The sequence below is a fragment of the Gorilla gorilla genome, chromosome 13, assembly GCF_029281585.2.
Source record: "Gorilla gorilla gorilla isolate KB3781 chromosome 13, NHGRI_mGorGor1-v2.1_pri, whole genome shotgun sequence".
Lineage (NCBI taxonomy): Eukaryota > Metazoa > Chordata > Mammalia > Primates > Hominidae > Gorilla > Gorilla gorilla.
Window position 1 is genome coordinate 54992827 of NC_073237.2, and position 19220 is coordinate 55012046.

A 19220-nucleotide genomic window follows, 5' to 3' on the forward strand; every position below is an offset into this window, starting at 1 on the left:
TGCAAGTACTACTAATTTCTTCTTTGAGGGCAGAGGTTAAATATTTAGTTTTCTTTTCTTGTTCATATATAATAGTATCTATCAAGCATTAAACAAACTTGATGGCGAGTAATGTGTGTTGATAAAGTTACCACTGCATCAAAATGAGAAAACTTTTACAAAGGGCTCAGTAACTATTTTTTTTCTTTTTCTTTCTTTTTTTTTTTTTTTTTGAGACAGTCTTGCTCTGTCACCCAGGCTGGAGTGCAGTGGCATGATCTTGGCTCACTGCAACCTCCACCTCCCGGGTTCCAGTGATTCTCCTGCCTCAGCCTCCTGAGTAGATGGGACTACAGGCATGCGCCACCACAGGTGGCTAATTTTTCTATTTTTTAGTAGAGACAGGATTTCACCATATTGGCCAGGCTGGTCTTGAACTCTTGACCTTGTGATCTACCCACCTCGGCCTCCCAAAGTGCTGGGATTGCAGGCATGAGCCACCGCACCTGGCCTCAGTAACTATTATATAAAGTCACACACAATGGTAACTAACTGGTGTATTTTAAAGACAATTTAAAGACAATAATAATAACTAGCATAATTATTAAATATCTTAAATAATTTAGGATGTACAGTGAACGATGGAGTACTGTACAGCCTTTAAAATTATTACATACTTTATAGAATATATCACGGAGAGTTATTTATTAGTGATTAAAATGGATAAAGCAAAGATAAAAAGTAGGATTATGGTATGATAGCCACATCCGTATGTGTACATGTTTGCACATGTATATATCGGGATGTATGTTATATCTGACATTGTTAAATTAAGGTAACAGAGAAGGTTATCTAACAAAATACATTAAGCTTGCAAATGTATCCATCACCTATAGTCTTACAAGAAGCAAGTGGACAATAATTGTCTGCTTGTTTGTCATCACTGCATTAAAGAGCCCAAATCACAATACTTTGATGTAAGATGAGTAACTGGTAATGCTATTTCAGACAAATACTGCAGTCAAAAATGTTTGTCAAGTGATATGTACACTAATTATATAATAACATTTCTCATATTGAATTACTAACCTCTTAAGGTTCTTTAATTTAAATTGAATGCTAGTACTAATAAAGAATGTTTTGGGTTATACTTTTCTAGGTCTCAGGGTGGTGAACTTTTTCTTTGAATTCCTAACCTGTGAGCTTACGGTAAGATTATAATTAATTTACCTAATTTTAGAGTTATTTTCATTACCGCTTTTTGATCATGTCCAGTTTTTTTAAAGTAAAGGAAATTCAAATAAGTCATTTGATATTTAACCATAAATGTTGAAGAAATTATGTGATATTTTCTATCAAAATGTTTATGTTCTTGGATAGATTATAGTAATACAGTTATTTGATATAGTCTTTGATAGATTTCTACGTAAATTTTAAGGCGTTTCCCACAAAGGTAAAGATTGATACCACTGAAAACTGTTCTTTGAACATGAATAACAATTTTATCCATTAAATTTTTCATAATGAAGTCTATTTGATGGTAATGAGTTATTGAAAGTAAAACTTGTTTTATCACCTGTCAAGATGTATCAAAATTGGGTCTCTCCATGAAGCATGATGTTAGAGCTCCAGGAATTTGAGAGTAAAGTATGTAACTATGGAAATAAGATGGTAATAAATAACAAGTGACTTCTAAGGCAATTTTTAAGGCTTTAATTATTCATTAACTTCTGTGGTTATATGTATTCAATAAGGTTTGTCAAAAATGTGAATCTGGATTATTTTAATAATTGACTACAGAATATACATAAATATGAGTTTAATTTGTGTTTTGAAACTGATGAAATTAATTTTCACTAAGCCAACTTTCAGAGTTTATCTGTTGCTTATTAGTAAACATAATAAAGATTTACTTTATAATAAATATATAAAATCCAGATAATGTGGGCATTTGTATCATACATTTTATACTTGGGGGAAATGACATCCTTGGAAGCACAAAGGCAGTTGATTAAAACTCCTATTTGGGCATATAGCATTATTGCAATGTGTCTTGAAAAAGATGTTTTAAAATGATTGTAGATAACAGCCATCTCTAAGAACTATAAGGCATACTTTTTCATTACTTTTTAAAGAAACACTCAACATAACATAGGATTGTTTAAAACAAGTATCATATAGGAGGAAAGTGAAATTCCTCTGCTCTACCAGGAGGACTTTGCTGATAAAGGGAGAAATTTGGAGAAATTATTTAGATACACTTTGAGTAATAATTTTATCCCCAAGTACTTATTTTTAAGTTTTAAATTATATTTCACAAATATACCTGAATCAACTTTTTAAATAAATTATTTCAATTTATAATAAGAAACAAAAGTATTCTAAAAAATTACTATTATCTCCAGTGTTTTAATTATCTTATATACATAGAGAAAATTACTTATATCTTAAGTGCGCAGTTTTAGTGAATTGTTACAAAATGAATTACACCCATATAACCAATACTGACATAAGTTTTTTTTTTTTTTAAAAAAAAGAACATTAGAGTACTTTGAGTCCTGTTATACTCTTTCTAGTCACTAAACCTATAGAGCATATGCAATATCTTCAGTTCTAGAAGTATACAGAGCATAAGCAATATCTTTGCTTCTAGAATATAGAAAAAGGAGGCTCCTTTTTCTGTATTCTATAAATGAAATCATACAATAGGTATTGCTTTGTTTCTTTTGCTCAACATTATGTTTGTAAAATTGTGTGCAGTGGTAAATCGCTCATTTTCATTGCTGTGTAGTATTCAACTGTGTGAATAGACCAAATTATTAACCCTTTCTAATATTGATGGTCACTTAAGTAGCTTCCAGACTTTGGCTTTATCAATAGTGTTGATTTGGATATCAGGAACATGTGTTTTTGGAGAACACATGTATGTATTTTGTTGTGTACATAGGATATGCTCATGTTCTGCTTCAGTACATATTGACAATTCACCAAGTGTTTATCAGTTTTAGGAGCAGGCTATAAGAGTTCAGTTGCTCCCTATACTCACTCACACCGGGGTTTTTCATCCTAACTTCAGCAGTTTGGGTATGTGAATAGGGGTATTATAATTGGAATATCTTGAATATTAATGCTATCAAACATTTGTCTTTGCTCTTATTTCTCATGTGGTTACACTATTCGTTGAAATGTCCTAAAACTTTTGCCTTTTTTTCTTACTAGATTATTTGTCCTTTATTATTAGGTTATGTTTATACATACATAATATACATATTGGGTTATGTTTATACATACATACATATATACACATATATGTGATATATATATACACACATATACATATATATACACACGTATATATACACACATATATATACACACATATATATATATATGCCATTGTATATATCCAATAGAGGATTTAAAACTACCAATTAATAAATCAGCATTATTTCTTTCTTAAAATTCAGAATCAATTCTGCAAATGTGTAGTTGCCACAGATTACATTGTCCTTTTATGTATGGTTTTTGAATTGCATGTGTTTTTCCTCATGAAGTAATAATCCTGATTTAAATATATTCTTAGACTAACATTCTTACATTCTTAAATATTTTCTCAAAACTAACCATAGCCAATTATGAAAGTGTCAATTATGGGTTTGAAAATCAGTCATGATAGAAGTATTTTCACAACATAGTTTGAGAAACACCAAAAATAATGGCTTTATTTTTCCTTCTGGAGAGCTAGTTGTGAAATACTTACCAGAGCACCACTGAATATTTGCACTTTATATTCAACTCTTTGGTGGATTTTCTCATTACTCTCTGGATGATATATTTTGATGAACAGAAGTTCTTAATTTTGATTTATTTCTGTTTATTAGGGTTTTTTCATTTTCCTTCTGTGATCAAAGTTTTTTATGTCCTATTTATTTTTGCCTTATCTGTTGTTACTAAGATATTATGGTTTCTCTAAACGCTTTATCGTTTAAAATTTTACAGTTAATGGACTCCAGGTGTTACATTGTTCTATGTTTATTACCTTGTGCATTTAAGATAAATAGATTTGCATTAGAATTGTAATTGCTCTGTAAATGTTTTAATGTTTTATTATAAAATTCATACATAAATATTAATACATTGATATGTAGTTATTTAATAATTTAATGTATCTATTAAAATAAGCAATATGTAGTATTAAGTCAATATATATATATTTATGAATTGCCCATTATAAGTTTCATGCAACAATTAGTTATGTGGCCACAATTTTGAAATGAAAATTCAGCACTATAACAAAATTATTTTACTTTAAGCCTAAATGAATTATGATAATTTATTTCCATAAGATATTATTAAGGGAACCAAAAGCATGCAATATGAATGTTCTATAGGATCATTAAAATATCAGAATATTAGGCTAAACTTTAAGCATTTAAATGTAATCATTGTTAAAATATATTTATTGCTTCTAAAATGTTATGTCTAATAAGTTATATAAGCATATAACAGCCGTAATATAAATACAGCCTTAAGTATTAACTACAGAATACTATTATATGCACTTCATTAAGATTTTATTTAATACTTGTCTTGTGAGAGATATATAGAGAGAGAAGAGAGAGAGAGACATATGTATCTTTTTTTGTTTGTTTTAAAATTTTCGCCAAAAACACAACTTGTTTTGTGTCTGATAGAAAGGACGGTATAAAAATCAGGATTGTTTATTTTTAAAAATTTTGTATCAGTTATGCAAACATACATGTGTTTGCCACAGGTTGCAGTATACACGTTTTTAGAATTGCGTGTGTTTTTCCTCATGAAGTAACAATCTTCATTTAAATACGTTCTTAGAATGTTTGTTTTTCATCTCTGGGTCCTTAGTCTAAGCCATGTCATGATTTAAGAGTAACTCATAATGTAACACAATGGAAGTAGAACAGCAAAGTAGATAATATCTTATTTTAGTAGTTAGCTAATGTGTTTCAATTCTTCATAATATTGAAACAATGTAATAAAGAAATGTTGGGGTTCATAGATTAAAATCCTTGAAACTAAAGATGGAATTTTATTAATCCATATATTTGGATATTTGAAGAGCTTGGGATTTGTTTCAGAAGATTTTGGTTGCTTGTTTTTTTCTTTCTGCTTTCTTGCCTGTTTTAGGTAGCCAAACATAATGCAATATTAAGCACAATAATCAAGAGCTAATTAGATGTTTTTCACTTTTTCTAAATTACCAATCTCTGTGTCATAATGAAAGCAGGGAGAACAAAGGTAAAACACAAAAGGCTGTCTTGAAGATTGGTTCTAAGACTTTAAGTAGCACTAATACTTCTTATCCTCCACTAGCCATTCCAAATAGATAAATAATGAGCTTATCTGATAAATAGAGCATAAGTTATAGAAATAAATATTTCAGGATTTATTTCATATGTCCCTGAATGTAAGTGATAGTTAAAGGGAAAAATCCAGTTAAGACACACAAACCACATGTAGAGGTAATTGATGCCAGTTAAATTAGCTTAGTTTATTTTCACAGTGGTGACAGGGCTTGGGGAAAAATGAAGTTAAAAGACATACAAGTAACATCCTGCATGAAGGAAAATAGTGGAAACTGAAGAATTACTGTGCATTATTTGGACCCAAAATTTAAATACTGAATTATGCAATAGAAGTCTAATCTGAAGTCACAAACACCGTTTGAAGTCCAAATAATAATAATAATAATGATAATAAAATTAGAAAGACATGGGTAAAAAGTTTTGGTAACATAAATGAAGTTTGAATTTGAGATCACTGCATGCACAAATACTCTCTGGAAATTTTTGCTTCCTATTCAATAATGAATTGATTACACAGAATTGTTAATGTGCAGTTTTGTGGGGTTATTTTTTTTCCCTAAAAAATATATGGGAAAAATGGAGTTCTACTTCTGATGGGCACTTTCAACTGATATTTCTGAAAAAAACTAGTTCAGTGATATTTACTTGTTACAAAATGCCTCACCTAAATCCTTTAGTCTGAATACATATGGATTATCACCTCTTCACACCTTTGGATAGATTGTTCCTATCTGGCTAGCTCACACATAATTCTGATTAAATAAATTATCCATCTGTGAATCCCCTAGGCTTAAGTTTTAATACTTACTCTATATGATTTCCACACTATATCTAGCCTTCCCCTGTTCCCGACATGTCAGGAACAAGTAATTTAGTTTCTAAGACTTTCCTATTTGTCTAAAGGCAAACTTTATCAACCTCTATAAAAATGTGTATGTTAGCTTGCTCCCTCTTTGATATACTATGGATATCTGGGAAAATCGAGATTAGACTTTTGTCGATTTGACTTGTTGATAACGAAGTGTTAGGGGAAAAAAAAGAGCTTTAGAACATATTTAAGCTTACTAAAGCCTTTCAATGGCATATATTTAATTTTGGTAGCAATAAAATGGATGGGATTTTATTGTAAAGCTGAGCAGAATTCAGCTTCTAATATGTCAGCTTTACATGACAGATTATTAATAAACTGCCACTGTTATCACATGATACAAATCTTTGGTGACTGACTTTTTTTAAACTTGAAACTCAAATGTGTATTTTAAAGTAAGCTTTACTTTGTGGCTCAGTTCTTTCCTTTAAATACCTTTTTTTTTCCCCCTCTGCTCTGTAGAAATTATTGTGCCATTTAATCAATGGTTTTAATTTCGTTACACTTACAACATTCGCAAATTACTACTATATCATCTGTGTTCAGATACATGTGCAGATAGTTAGGGGATTATTACTATTATTACTCGCTGTAGATGATGACAATGACAGAGTAAGAATTAAGAAAATGAATTGACTTTAAACTCGGTATAATGGCCATTACCTAGCAAAATGAGAAAGTGGGCATAGTGCATATTCTCAACTGACTTTCCCCAGTGTCTTTGCCTTTTTCTCTCTTTTGTTCACAACTCCTTATTGTAGATACCCATTATTTTATTCAACAAAACCCACTAAGCATCTGCATGTACTAGGCATTGGGCTAGTATTGGGAAACAGTCAGCTAACAGGGACCCATAGGAAATTTATAGTCCTGGAGAGCTTGTAGGGTCTACAGTCATCCTCCAGTTACAAAAGGGTCTTCATCTGTGAAGTCCTCTATACTATGTGTATATCCTTATCACCCCATCAAAACTTTAGTTACCCATCAGTGGAAAATTAAGAGCTACCTCCCATTAAGTTATAATTAGTAGATGAAGGAACATAGCATCTGATTATCGTTTAAAAAAATGTGTAAACGTCATAGAGGAAAGCATGTAGGAAAACCTATAAATCCATACATGTATGACTCAGTGAGTTGTAAGTAGCATATATTTTCTCACTGTCATAATTGGATGGTTAATATCAAAACTGTTCACTAGTTGGGCAAAGTTGGAAATAAGAGCCCATATTTTCAGTTGGTATTATTCAGTATTTATTACATGTCACATACTCTTCTGGATGGTTTTATTTGTATAATGATCTCCTAAGAAATCTGAAATGTATTAAAGATGAGAAGGCAGAATATTTGTGGAACTTAGGAAGCCTTATTCTGCTTCTAATTAATCGTTTGACCTCCCACCCCAGTCATTTATTTTCTCAAGTCTTCCATGTGTTCTAATATAAAACAAGAAGGATATGCACTATGAATTTTGAATCCTTTCAAGCTTTAAATTTAATTATTCTAATTATATCAGTTGATATGCTTTGAGCCACAAATAACAGGAAACTAACTTGCTTAGGCTTTAAGAAAGGCTTCTTATTATACAAATAAGAAGTTAAGAAGTTGTAGAATTTCATGGATGACTCACTGACATAATCAGGGACCTATGTTCTTTTCATCTTTGTGCCCAATGTCCTATCTTAGGTTTGTCCTTGGCCAGAATCCCTCAATATTGAAAGATGTCTGCCGTAATTATAGGTTACATATCTAGACATGAGATACCCAGTAGAAAAAAAAAGGGGGGATTTTGCCTTCTTTTTATGCCATAAAAGATTAAGATTTTATGACAATCCCCACTCTTCTGCCTATTGCCAGCAAATACCTTTTCACATCTCTTCTATCAAATGTGTCACATGCCCCAGCCTATAAGGATCATTTACTATTGGCTTAGACCAGTTGTGTTTACCCTCTGCATTTAAAAATCTGTTCTGCTTCCATGGAAGCTCAAGGCTGCATAGAGAAGCATGGGGGGGATAAAAAATTCAAGTTCCCTTAAGAAGCAGAAAAGGAGAAATGGTTCTTTGCTAGGCAACCAGTGGTATCTGTTATAGTTATTATGCTTTGTTGGTGTACTACATCCTTCTTGAATTAATACTTTTATTTTCCCTGAGGCAATAATAGATAAAATGTGAGTTTACTTTAGAATGAAGTCCCCAGGGATAATCACATCAAATTAAACAGGTGATTGCTTAGGAAGTAGGCAATTGTTATTGTTTACATCCACATCTCTTCTCAAAATTCTTTAGTGACTTTTCATCTTCAACAGAATAATTTCTGTATAAAAATGTACAGAATGGGGTTTCTCCCTCAGTTTTGCTGCTCTGTTACCATCCATGAGACCGGCATACCTATGTTCTTTGCTCCCAATCTGGTGCCTTCACCCATCCTGTTCTCTCAATAACACAACAATCCCACCCCTAGCAGAACCTCCCACCCACAATCAATCATCTCTGCATTTTTCCTTTGACCAAGACCCACTCACACACCTTTGACTGACAGAAAAGGTACTGCTATTCCTTCATTCATTCAAATTTCAGCTCAAATGCCACACTCTTTATGCAGTATTTCATGAATCTTCAGGTGACCTATGTGCGCTTTCATTTTCCCATTGACCTTCAACATATTTCCATTAGACTGATTATTTTATGTTTTTTATATCTACTTGATGACCTTTCTCGGCAATGGACTTTCCACACTTTGAGGGTAAAGTTGGTGCCCTTGCTGCCTTTGCATTTGACTCTGTAATCACTGTTATAAGGTAAGGTTTACTGTGTGTTTGCTAAAGTATGTGCCTGGGCAACAAAATAGTGTTAGTGTCAGTGTACATAAGCAGAGCGAATGTTCGGAGCATTTCTTTCATTTTTCCATGAGAAGAAAGTAAGATAGGCCGAAGAAATGCTTTTCAATATTTTCCACAAATGTCCAAAGGTTTTACTGCCCCAAAACTTTACTGACAAAGGATGATCTATGAAATATAATTAGTTATGACCCCACTACGAGTGTAAGCTTTTCTTAAAATCTTGTGTTTAATCTTTGTAAATTGTGCTAATTTTATATTTTATAGTGTTCAGCCTTTTTAAATTATGTTAAATACATAGTCTATGTAATAAAACATCCAGGTTTTATTTAGCATATAAGAATGTTTATGTATTATTGTGTAAAACTGATTCTCCAGCAAGAATTACATTGTTTTTCCTGATATCCTAGGCAAACCATTATAAGCTCTCACACAAGTTTAATCGAAAAGCACGTACAGAGAGAAATAATCTGAGTTTAAATTTTTGACCACAACACCATTGCTTATTGCTGTGCTCTTGAGTAATTAATTTAAGCTCATTGTACATTAAACAAATAAAATTCTTATAGTTGTGTATTATAATTTACCTTCATATATATCACAGTTTTTGACAGATCAACATGTGCAAATTATTTTTGTCTTATCGAGTTCAAAGATCCATCTAAGTAGATAATAACAGTCTTCAAAATATGACAATAGTTTGATTTGTGTTGTCCACGTATAAATGTAATTAGTGAGAATTTTAATAAGTACTGGAAAATAATATATATATATACCAAGATGAAATTGCTGGAGAAGAAAAAATGTGCAGGAATAAAAAAGCAAGCCCTAACAGCATAGAATTCAAGTTGTCACAAATGAGGATGCAGCTAATAAATGATTCATCTTGTGTCCTTCATAGCATATTTATAAATCCATCTGACACTTCTGGCCTATTAGAGAGTACAAAAATGAAATTATAGATTCCCTACTATAGAAGACACCATCAACAAAGGGGTTTAAGTAGGGTTACTTGGTCATTTTCATTTATCTCATTTCTCTGTATTCCATCCTTGACAGCTCTAACATATAAATTCTTCAAAATCCTAGGAAATGGGGCCAAAGTTTAATGTTCTGTTTCCTTTTTAACAAGGACATTTGTCTGGTTTCCTAAACGCACAAAAAATGAATAATAATGTAACAGTTTCTGGGAATATGTTAAGGTACAAAAAAATGTAAAAATGATTTAAAAAATAAAGATACCTGTAGTTTACTTCTGAACATGTGGCTATTTGTAGCATTTTCTTTATATTTCTTATATGTTAAAAATATTAAAAGCATTTTTATATATTAATAAAGTTTTGCAATATAAATAACAAAAAGAAAGGAAAAATTATTCTTCAGAAATCCATCATCATTCTGCATTCAGATTCTGAAGTATCAAAATAAAAAGGATTTTTATGCCTTCCTTTCCAATCCTTATTCAGATTTGCATTTAGATTACATCATTCAATACATGCAATTTTTTGCAATTTTAAATTTAATAAACATTTCACTCATCAGAAGTGTATCTCCATTTCTACATAGTCTATAACTGTTAATTTAAAAAACCGCATATTTTTTTCAGATCAGAAAATTCCTAATCAAAACAGATGAAGCAAGAGTTTAGTGAGCTTAAAAAGGTTTGTTTAGAGTTGCAAAAAGTGAGGTAATTAATAAAATATATTGTTAGTTTACAATTACTCATTCAGATAATCCTTTCCACTTTACAAAACCTTTTACACATATTAGTAAGTTTTAATAAAATATTTGAATATAACTTTTCACTTTATTAAGCTTATTTTTATGGGATTATATAAGATTAAGTTAGTTATCAGGACATTGGAGACCTTGAGATAATTTTGAAACTAGGTAAATTTGAAAACTGCATGTCATTCATTTAAATCTTTATGAAGCAAATACTGCATAGCCCATAACAGGTTAGCCTTAGGTGCACTGCAAAAAAAAAAAAAAAAAAAAAAAAAAACCAGAAGATTCAAGTCTCTCTTTTGTTCAGCTTACATTTCTGGAGGCAGAACAAGAAATATCTTCAGAAGTAAAATCTAAGTGTGATATATTTTTTCTAAGTGCTAATAAATCCAAAGACAGTCACTGAACTAGAGTTAGGAAAAACAATTCAGAGATGGGTTTTCTTGAGTTACATATTAATACAGGAGTTCCTAAATATAATGACCTTTAAAAATCTTCTTGGAAAGCTTTTAATATATATGTACCCCAGGATTCGAAGATTTTGGTTCAGTAAGTTTAAAAATTGTTTAAAAAAAGAGTAAGCTCCAACCCAAAGGTTCTCACAATTTGGTGTGCAAGAGAATCATCTAGTAAATCTGATAAAAGTGTGAATTCATGAACCTCAGCCTAAGAAATTCGAATTTAGTTGATCTAATGTGGAGTCAGAAACTTTTTAAAATATAAATTTAAATTGACAAGGACCCCTGCATTCCTCATGCCAACCCTGTTATGCCAGGGAGATTCTGAGTTAACTTGTTTCTAAAGGGTAACAGGAGAAGCATTCCTTACCACTGATGAAAATTTGGAGAAAGAGTACTTCAAGAGCTTGGGCATTGCTCCTTCATTTGGAAAGCTCATCAGAATCACTCATAGAGATTTTCTTACGCATATCTTTGAGCTCCTCCTCAGGTTAAATGAATAAGGATCTACAAAGTTAATACAAAGGTACTTAAACTTTAAAAAAGCTCAGCTGATGTTTCTAATAGCCTCTTTGGCTGACATACTCACTAAATACACTCTTGGGAGGCCAGATGAGCATGCTATTCTAATGATCTACAAGCACTGGTAGCTATTAGAATGAGCTGGAAAACTTGGTAAATATAAAACAACCCAAGCTCTCACCTACTCAGTTGAACCTAGGCCAACATGTCTTTTACTTCCTCTTCAAGTGACTCATATGCCCATTTGGTTTGAGAGCCATTGGGCTAAGTCATGTGGAGAAGAAAGCCAGGATATCATTGGATAAGGTTAACTGAAGTCAAGATTTAAATGCTCAGGTAAAGCATGTTGGTTGTCAGTATGAGTCGATTCTAGTTCTATAGTATGAGAATGCAAGATAAAAGTATTACTTGGGCATACCAATGTATTAATGATCTCTTTCAAACATCATATATTGGATGCATGGGATATTACTTAATGGAAACTTTATGGTTTTGTTTATATGGTTGCAGAATGATTTTCATATAACATAATGTTTAATCCTTGGCATAAAAGCCAAGGATAAAAGCATCAACAACTGTTCTGATCCTCTGAATGTGGTTTCCTTATTTTTCTTACTATGCTCCAGCTCTGTAGGCTGTCCCTGAGTTCTGGAATTGGTGTATTCTTCAGCAATCACAGTATTTCCAGAATCTACCGCCATATTTCTTTCTTGTCCATGCAGAATAAAATAAGGAGAGAGCGATCCATGGTTTGGGTACAGATAGAAGAAAAATAACTAAAGCTACTTTGATGATCATGACAATAAGTTAATTAAAAAGATACTGGAGTTATCATATTGTCAAAGCATTCTGATCCCAGCTTATAATAGTCTATCCATAAGGTAGTTCCCAAATGAAGTAACCCAGCAAATTTGTACAGCACACCTAAGCCATGGATTCTTCTCACATTTCAAACTTATCTGGATAGACTTGCTCATTACAACTTTTATTACTATATCTTGACCACCCCTTGCCCCTTTTCTTTTTAATCTCTTTCTGCTCCTACCAAAGAGAAGGGTCAGACTGAAACACATTATATAATTCTTATAATAAAGTGGGTACAATTATAACCATACAATTAGCTAAAATTTTATATTCAGTTGAAAAAGTTGATTTATTAAAAATGTTCTAATATTCATTCATCCAGCAATAAATATTTGGTGAGCAGCTACTGTGTTCTAGACCATTGTCTTTCTGCTTGAGTTACACTGTAAATACAAGAGGCAAAGATGTCTGCCCACATGGAGCTTGGATTCCAGTGTGGACAGATGGTGATAGAATAATCTAGCATATTTAAAGGTTATGTATTTTACAGAAAATAACAAAAAGTAGAACAGGTTGAAAGGAAACAGGAGAATTGGGGATAAGGAGATGTGGGGTGGGAAGAAATATAATTGTAAATAGGATGCTTAGAGTTGAATTATCCAAAAGAACAGATTTGGACAAATTTGCTCAGGAGCTAAAGGTGTTAGCCATATAGATACCATGAGGGAGAGGGGTCTAATTGTAAAGGCAAAGGCTGAAAGGAGGCTTGAAAAATAGCAAAGAGGACAGTGCAATAGGAGCAGAGGAAGGCAGAGTTCTAGGACCTGAGGTCAGAATAGTAACAGAGGTGGGGTTGAAGGCAGGTCAGGTAGAGCTTTGGCTTTAACACTAAGAGCAGTGAGAAGCCATTGAAGGATTTTAAGCAGAAGGATGATACTAAGGTAATTATCTCTGTTGACAATGGCAAATAGGGGATGGTCTTAAAGCCAGAAGCCATTTTTAAAGGCTATCGTAATGCAGATAAGAAATAATAGGGGCTTCATCCAGAATAGTGGCAGAGGAGGCAATGAAAAGAATTTAGATAAATTTTCTAGGTAAATTTTGAAGGATTTGTTGGCAGAATTTCCAACAAATTGCCTGAGGGACATAAGAGAAAGAGGAATCAAGGATAGCTTAGGGATTTGAGAGCTAAGAACTTAATTGTGGAGCTGCCTTTTACCAAAAAATAAAAAGAAAAAATAAAGAGTATGAGTGTGAGGAAAACAGACATGGGGGACACAGAAAATCAGATCAATTTTGGACATGTTGAATTTTAGATGTCTTTTAGACTCCGAAGTTGGGTATCAAGTAGTCATATGGATATATGAGGCTTCAGTTTGGAAGAAATGTCAGTCCAGAAGATTAAAAAAGTGAATGTTGGTGGCACAGAGATGACATTTAAAGCCATAAAATGAGAGAAAAATCCTTAAAGCAGCACATATACATAGAGAGAAAATGTCTAAGTCTGAGCCATGGGCCATTCGAACAATAAGAGCTTGGAAGGAGAAGGAACCAACAAATGAGAGAAGGTACAACCAGTAGATAGAAAGAGAAAGAAATGTATGTGATGTCTTTCAATCTAAGAGAAAAGATCTCATCACCTCTGAAGAGAAACAGATTTTTACCAACACAGATGTTTTATAAATTGGTATCCTTCTTTTGTTTGGAAAGTAAGAGTGTTTTTTTCAGTTAAGGCTTAAACTTAAATGCCTTTTTCCCTGCACATTTCTAACTGTAGTTCTGAAAATAGAGAGAGGTTATTCTTTTTATACTTGAGCACGATGCCATTTTCTTGTTCTTTGTGAAAATCTAATTTTACCCCAAATGGTTTGATGATAAATCAGTGGCCATTTACTTAGTAGTGTTGATGAAAAAGAGTCAAATTATGTAAAATATTTGAATGGATTTATTCTGAGTCAAATATACGTGACCAATACGTGAGGCACAGTTGCAAGAGGTCCTGAGAACATGTGCCCACACTGTTTAGGTTACAGCTTCATTTTTTATACATTTTAGGGGGACAGAAGTCACAGACAGACATCAATCAATACATGCAAGGTGTCCATGGGTTTGATCTGGAAATGTGGTGTAAGGAACATGGCTGTGCTTTAGGCAGGGGTAGGCCAAGGTATGATGTTTACATCCTGAGTGACTCAGTGAGTTTAGAGCGCAGGCGTATAACTCCACTTGTTATCACAACCGTGTAGCCATAACATAGGAAGGCCATCATTGGCTCTACAACACTATTGTCTGTGAAAGGTATAACTGCCCTGCTGATGCTGTACAGGCTTGCTTGGTTCTTGGGGCTCAGCTCGGCTCAACATGGCTTGACGTGGCAGGCACATGGCACCCAGAGAAAGAGAGAGAGTGAAGGCTACCTGTCTTGCAGATAGACAGGAGGGAGCCAGGACACAGCTTGGCTTGCTTGTGCCCAGAAAGAGAAAGAGTTAAGCTACTGACCATGAAGGCAAGGGAGAACCTGCTGCACAGCTGTGCATGGGGGCAGCTGGCTCAAGCAGCCAAGACAGGGCGGACAGTGTGAAAGTAAGCTGCTAATGAGAAAGCTACTTTAAGTAAGCTGTGTAAGAGAGCTGCTGCTGAATAAAGCCATATTCACCTGCCCACGGCCCCAGAGTGTACTTTCTGCCCATCCACCCACTCCCCTTGGACTTCAGCATGGGCTGGAACTGGACCCTAGGACCTGACAACTGGCAATAAGGGTGGGATGAAGTGAGTGGGTCTTCAGGCCCTGAGGCTTGCCGGGTCAGCTATGTGGCTGCAGCATGGGCTGTGGTACCTGGTGGCAGTGATGCTGCTTGGATGAGCCTCAATGGAAACATGGGAGGCAGTGGACAGATTCCCTGTGAGTGTGGAGGAAGCGCTGAAGCACCTGAGGTGCACAACACTAAGGAGGAACATATCTTTGCCAGCAAAGTCAGATAGGCATTTGTAACTGTGCTGCGGGAAATACATGCCTAGTCCCTGCAAGATGCAACATTTCTAGAATCTACCACCATATGTCTTTGCAGGCTCGCCCTGTAGTCCACCAGAAAATAGAGCATGAGCTGCTATTAGGCCCAGGGGTGGTCCCAGAGACCCCCTAATGAGGTGGAGTGTACTTCCTCTAGTGCCTGTGTCCCGGCTGAGTTGTGGGAGTTAAGTAAGTAAGGTCCACAGTCATGTACAGACTTAGTGCAAGACATCTGAGAGAAGAAAATTGCTGCGCAACCCAGTCCTGCCCTAGCATTCCAGTTCAAAGAGTACCTGCTGCGGTTGGCGGAAGTGTAGTTTTTTCTGTTTGATAAGAGAACTGGCCGAGAAGCCTGACTTGAGGGGGCACCGGACAACCGGAGCCACATGTGGACTTGGCAATCCACTGGTCTCTGAACCCAGATAAGTTTCCAGGCAGAACTGCATTTATTGGCAGCTGTGGAAGCTGGTCAGTGAAAGTGAAACCTCTGTCTGCACCTTGGCATTGGCAGCTTGGCTCTCCACTTATGCACCGCTTATGTCTCTCCCATGGCTGAGGATATTCTGAGGGTGGGTGTTTTTCATGGGTTTGCAGCTGTATGGTCTGTCACAGACTTGCCGGACCACGTGACAACAGAACTGGAACTTCTTGTCCAGAGAGCCAGGAACAGTTTACCTTCATGGGAGGGCAACAGTGGACTTTCGCAGTGTTGCTGGAGGGCTATGTGCATAGCCCTACTATATGTCATAGTCTTATTGATGATGTTATGCTAACCTCTCATTCTCTTGCAGAGTTAGAAACAGCAATGCCCCTCTTACCTGGGATTGGATGATGAGGCTGAGACAGCCAAGCAGCCTATTCAGTAGGCACAAGCCCTACATGTAGTTAACCAGGGGTGCCTATTAAAACTGAATGTGCATGTGACCACAGATAGTTTTGGCTAGGGCCTAAGCAATGCTGGAGCAGTTGGAAGTGCCAGTAGGCTTTTAGTCCCAGCTGCAGGAGGGAGCTAAGTGCCAGTGTTCATTAATAGAGAAGCAGTTAGTAATAGCGGGATGGGTGTGTTCATGGGTAACCAACTCCCAGACTGGGAAGCAGTTAGTAACTGCATATGCTGCCCTTCATGCTCAGAGTGTGGTAGGACAGTCTACAGTCATCCTGTAGACAACTTACCCTATAGCGGGATGGGTGTGTTGATGGGTAACCACGCCCCAGACTGGGAAGCAGTTAGTAACTGCATATGCTGCCCTCTAGGTTCATAAGAGTGTGGCAGGACAGGCTACAGTCATCATTCAGATGACTTACCCAATAACGGGATGTGTGCACTCATGGATAGCGACCCCCCCGGACTGGAACTTGTGGACATCCACTTTAGTGATGTGGGGCGCCTACTTAGAGCATTGAAGTACACTGAGTACAAGTCCCTTAGTAGCAGAGTTACAAAAAGGCTTAGGACCCGTAGTCCTAATGCAACATAAGGCCTTGGGGCCTAAGGTCATGGGGCCTGAGACACCCCTAGACCCTGAACCTTCACAGTTAGGAAGGGTGTCCCCCAATTCGTAATAGGGCATTATATACAGATAGGTCTAGCTGGGGTGCTCCTTCTGCCTGGACTTTTGTCTCAGTCCAGCCTAGTACTGACAACATATGGTTTAAAACCAGGTGTAAACAGAGTAGCTAATAAGCTAAACTCAGGGCAGCGTGAATGGTAATCACCAAGGAGGTGACATCTGTGGTAATCTGTGCCAATAGATGGGCAGTTTATCAACGCTTACGTATGTAACAGGCCTGCGTGCTCAGATGCTTGTGTATGTATCGGACCTGCATTCCCAGTTGTATGTCAGGCTTATGGGTCAAGCCTGTGTATGTATCAGGTGTGTGTACCCAAAGTTTGTATGTCAGGCCTGTGTGACAAAACCTGTGTATCAAACCTGTGTGTCCAAGCCCTATGTCTCCCTCGGCCAAAGGGGTGGAGTGTAAGGAATATGGCTGTGCCTTAGTCAAGCATAGGCCAAGGTAGGATGTTTACATTCTGCATGACTCAGTGAGTTTAGAGCACAGATGTATAACTCCACTTGTTATTACAACCATGTAGCCATAACATGGAAAGGCCATTACTTGGCTCTGTGCCACTATTGTCTGTAAAAGGTACAACTGCCCTGCTAACACTGTACAGGCTTGCTTGGCTCTTGAGGTTCAGCTCGGCTCAACATGGCTTGACATGGTGGGCGCGCTGGCACCCAGAGAAAGAGAGAGAGAGCCAAAGCTGTCCATCTTGCAGATGGACAGGAGGGAGCCAGGTCACAGCTCAGCTTACTTGTGCTCAGAGAAAGAAAGAGTTAAGCTGCTGACCCTGAAGGCAAGTGAAAGCTGGCTGTGTGCTGTGCATGCAGGCTGCTGGCTCAAGCAGCCAAGATAGGGTGGACAGTGTGAAAGTAAGCTGCTAATGAGAAAGCTAGTTTAAGTAAGCTGTGCAAGAGAGCTGCTGCTGAATAAAACCATATTCACCTGCCTACAGCCCCTGAGTGTTCTTTCTGCCCATCCACCCACTCCCCTCAGACTTCAGCATGAGCTGGACCAGGACTCCAGGACCTGACACATGGGACAACTTGAAGGGGGCTTCCAGATCATAGGTGGATTCAAAGCTTTTCTAACTGGCAATTTCAAAAAATCTGGAATCAATAGAAAGGAATGTTTTGGTTAAGGTAAGGGGGTGTGGAGACCAAGGTTCTTATGCAGATGAAGTCTCTAGGTAGCACTCTTCAGAAAGAATGGATGGTATAAGTCTCTTTTCAGATCTAAAAAGGTACCAGGTTCTTAATTAATATCTGTTGGATTAGGAAAAGCCCTGGAAAGGGAAGGGGTTTCTCTATAGCATGTAGATTTTTTTCTCGCAAGAGAGAGAGCTTTGCAGTGCATTTCAAAATATGTCAAAAAAATTTATTTTGGGATAAAATACTTCAATTTCTTCCAGGGCTTGCTATCTGCTATGCAATGCTATGTCAGAGTTAGGTTGGAGTTCGGTATCTTATTGGTACAAAGAGTCTGCTTTGTCATTCTTAAGATCTCTGTTTTAATGTTAATGCTGATCAGTTGTGCCTGAATTCCAAAGGTAGGAGGCTACATTTAGGTATGTCTGGACACCCTTCCCCACTTCCATCATGGCCTGAACTAGTTTTTCAAGTTTAATTTGGAATGCCTTGGCTGAGAGGAGGGTACATACAAGTCAATTGCGGGAGCTATAATTTTGTTTTTGGTTTACAATGACAATGAAACCCAGACAATTTGGTGAAAGGATACTACTTTTCTTCCATTGATGGACGTTATCTCTCACACTCAAAATAATCAATCAGCATTCTGTGGATAAAGCACTGAGTCTCAGGGGGATAAGTTCCCTAAAGTGATAGAGTAACAAACAGAACCACCATGTCCATCTCAGTTGAAATCTTTACTCTTTTCTACAGTAGAATTGAAGATACTGTCTGAGATTAGAATACAGGTTTCTAATCCTTTGTTCTTTTCTGATAACTAAAGGACCCTGCAAGGCACTGAGAAATCTCTGAGGCTTCACTCCATCATCATCAAGATTTTGAACCACAGAGCTCTCAATTTCTTGCCAAGAATTATATTTTGAAGTTTGGATGTAATTTGATCATCTGACCATCTAAGTTTG

At 35.9% G+C, this 19220-nt stretch overlaps 1 protein-coding gene across 41 annotated transcripts in view; it reads left to right on the forward strand.

Annotated features, from left to right (window-relative positions):
• PTPRD (protein tyrosine phosphatase receptor type D) overlaps positions 1–19220 on the forward strand; it is a 2298568-nt gene that overhangs the window by 1030937 nt on the left and 1248411 nt on the right. For all 41 annotated transcript variants that reach the window (XM_055350539.2, XM_055350541.2, XM_055350534.2 and 38 more), the window contains one exon: positions 1139–1188. The gene's annotated coding sequence lies outside the window, so the exon portion shown is untranslated. The remainder of the gene's footprint in view (positions 1–1138; positions 1189–19220) is intronic.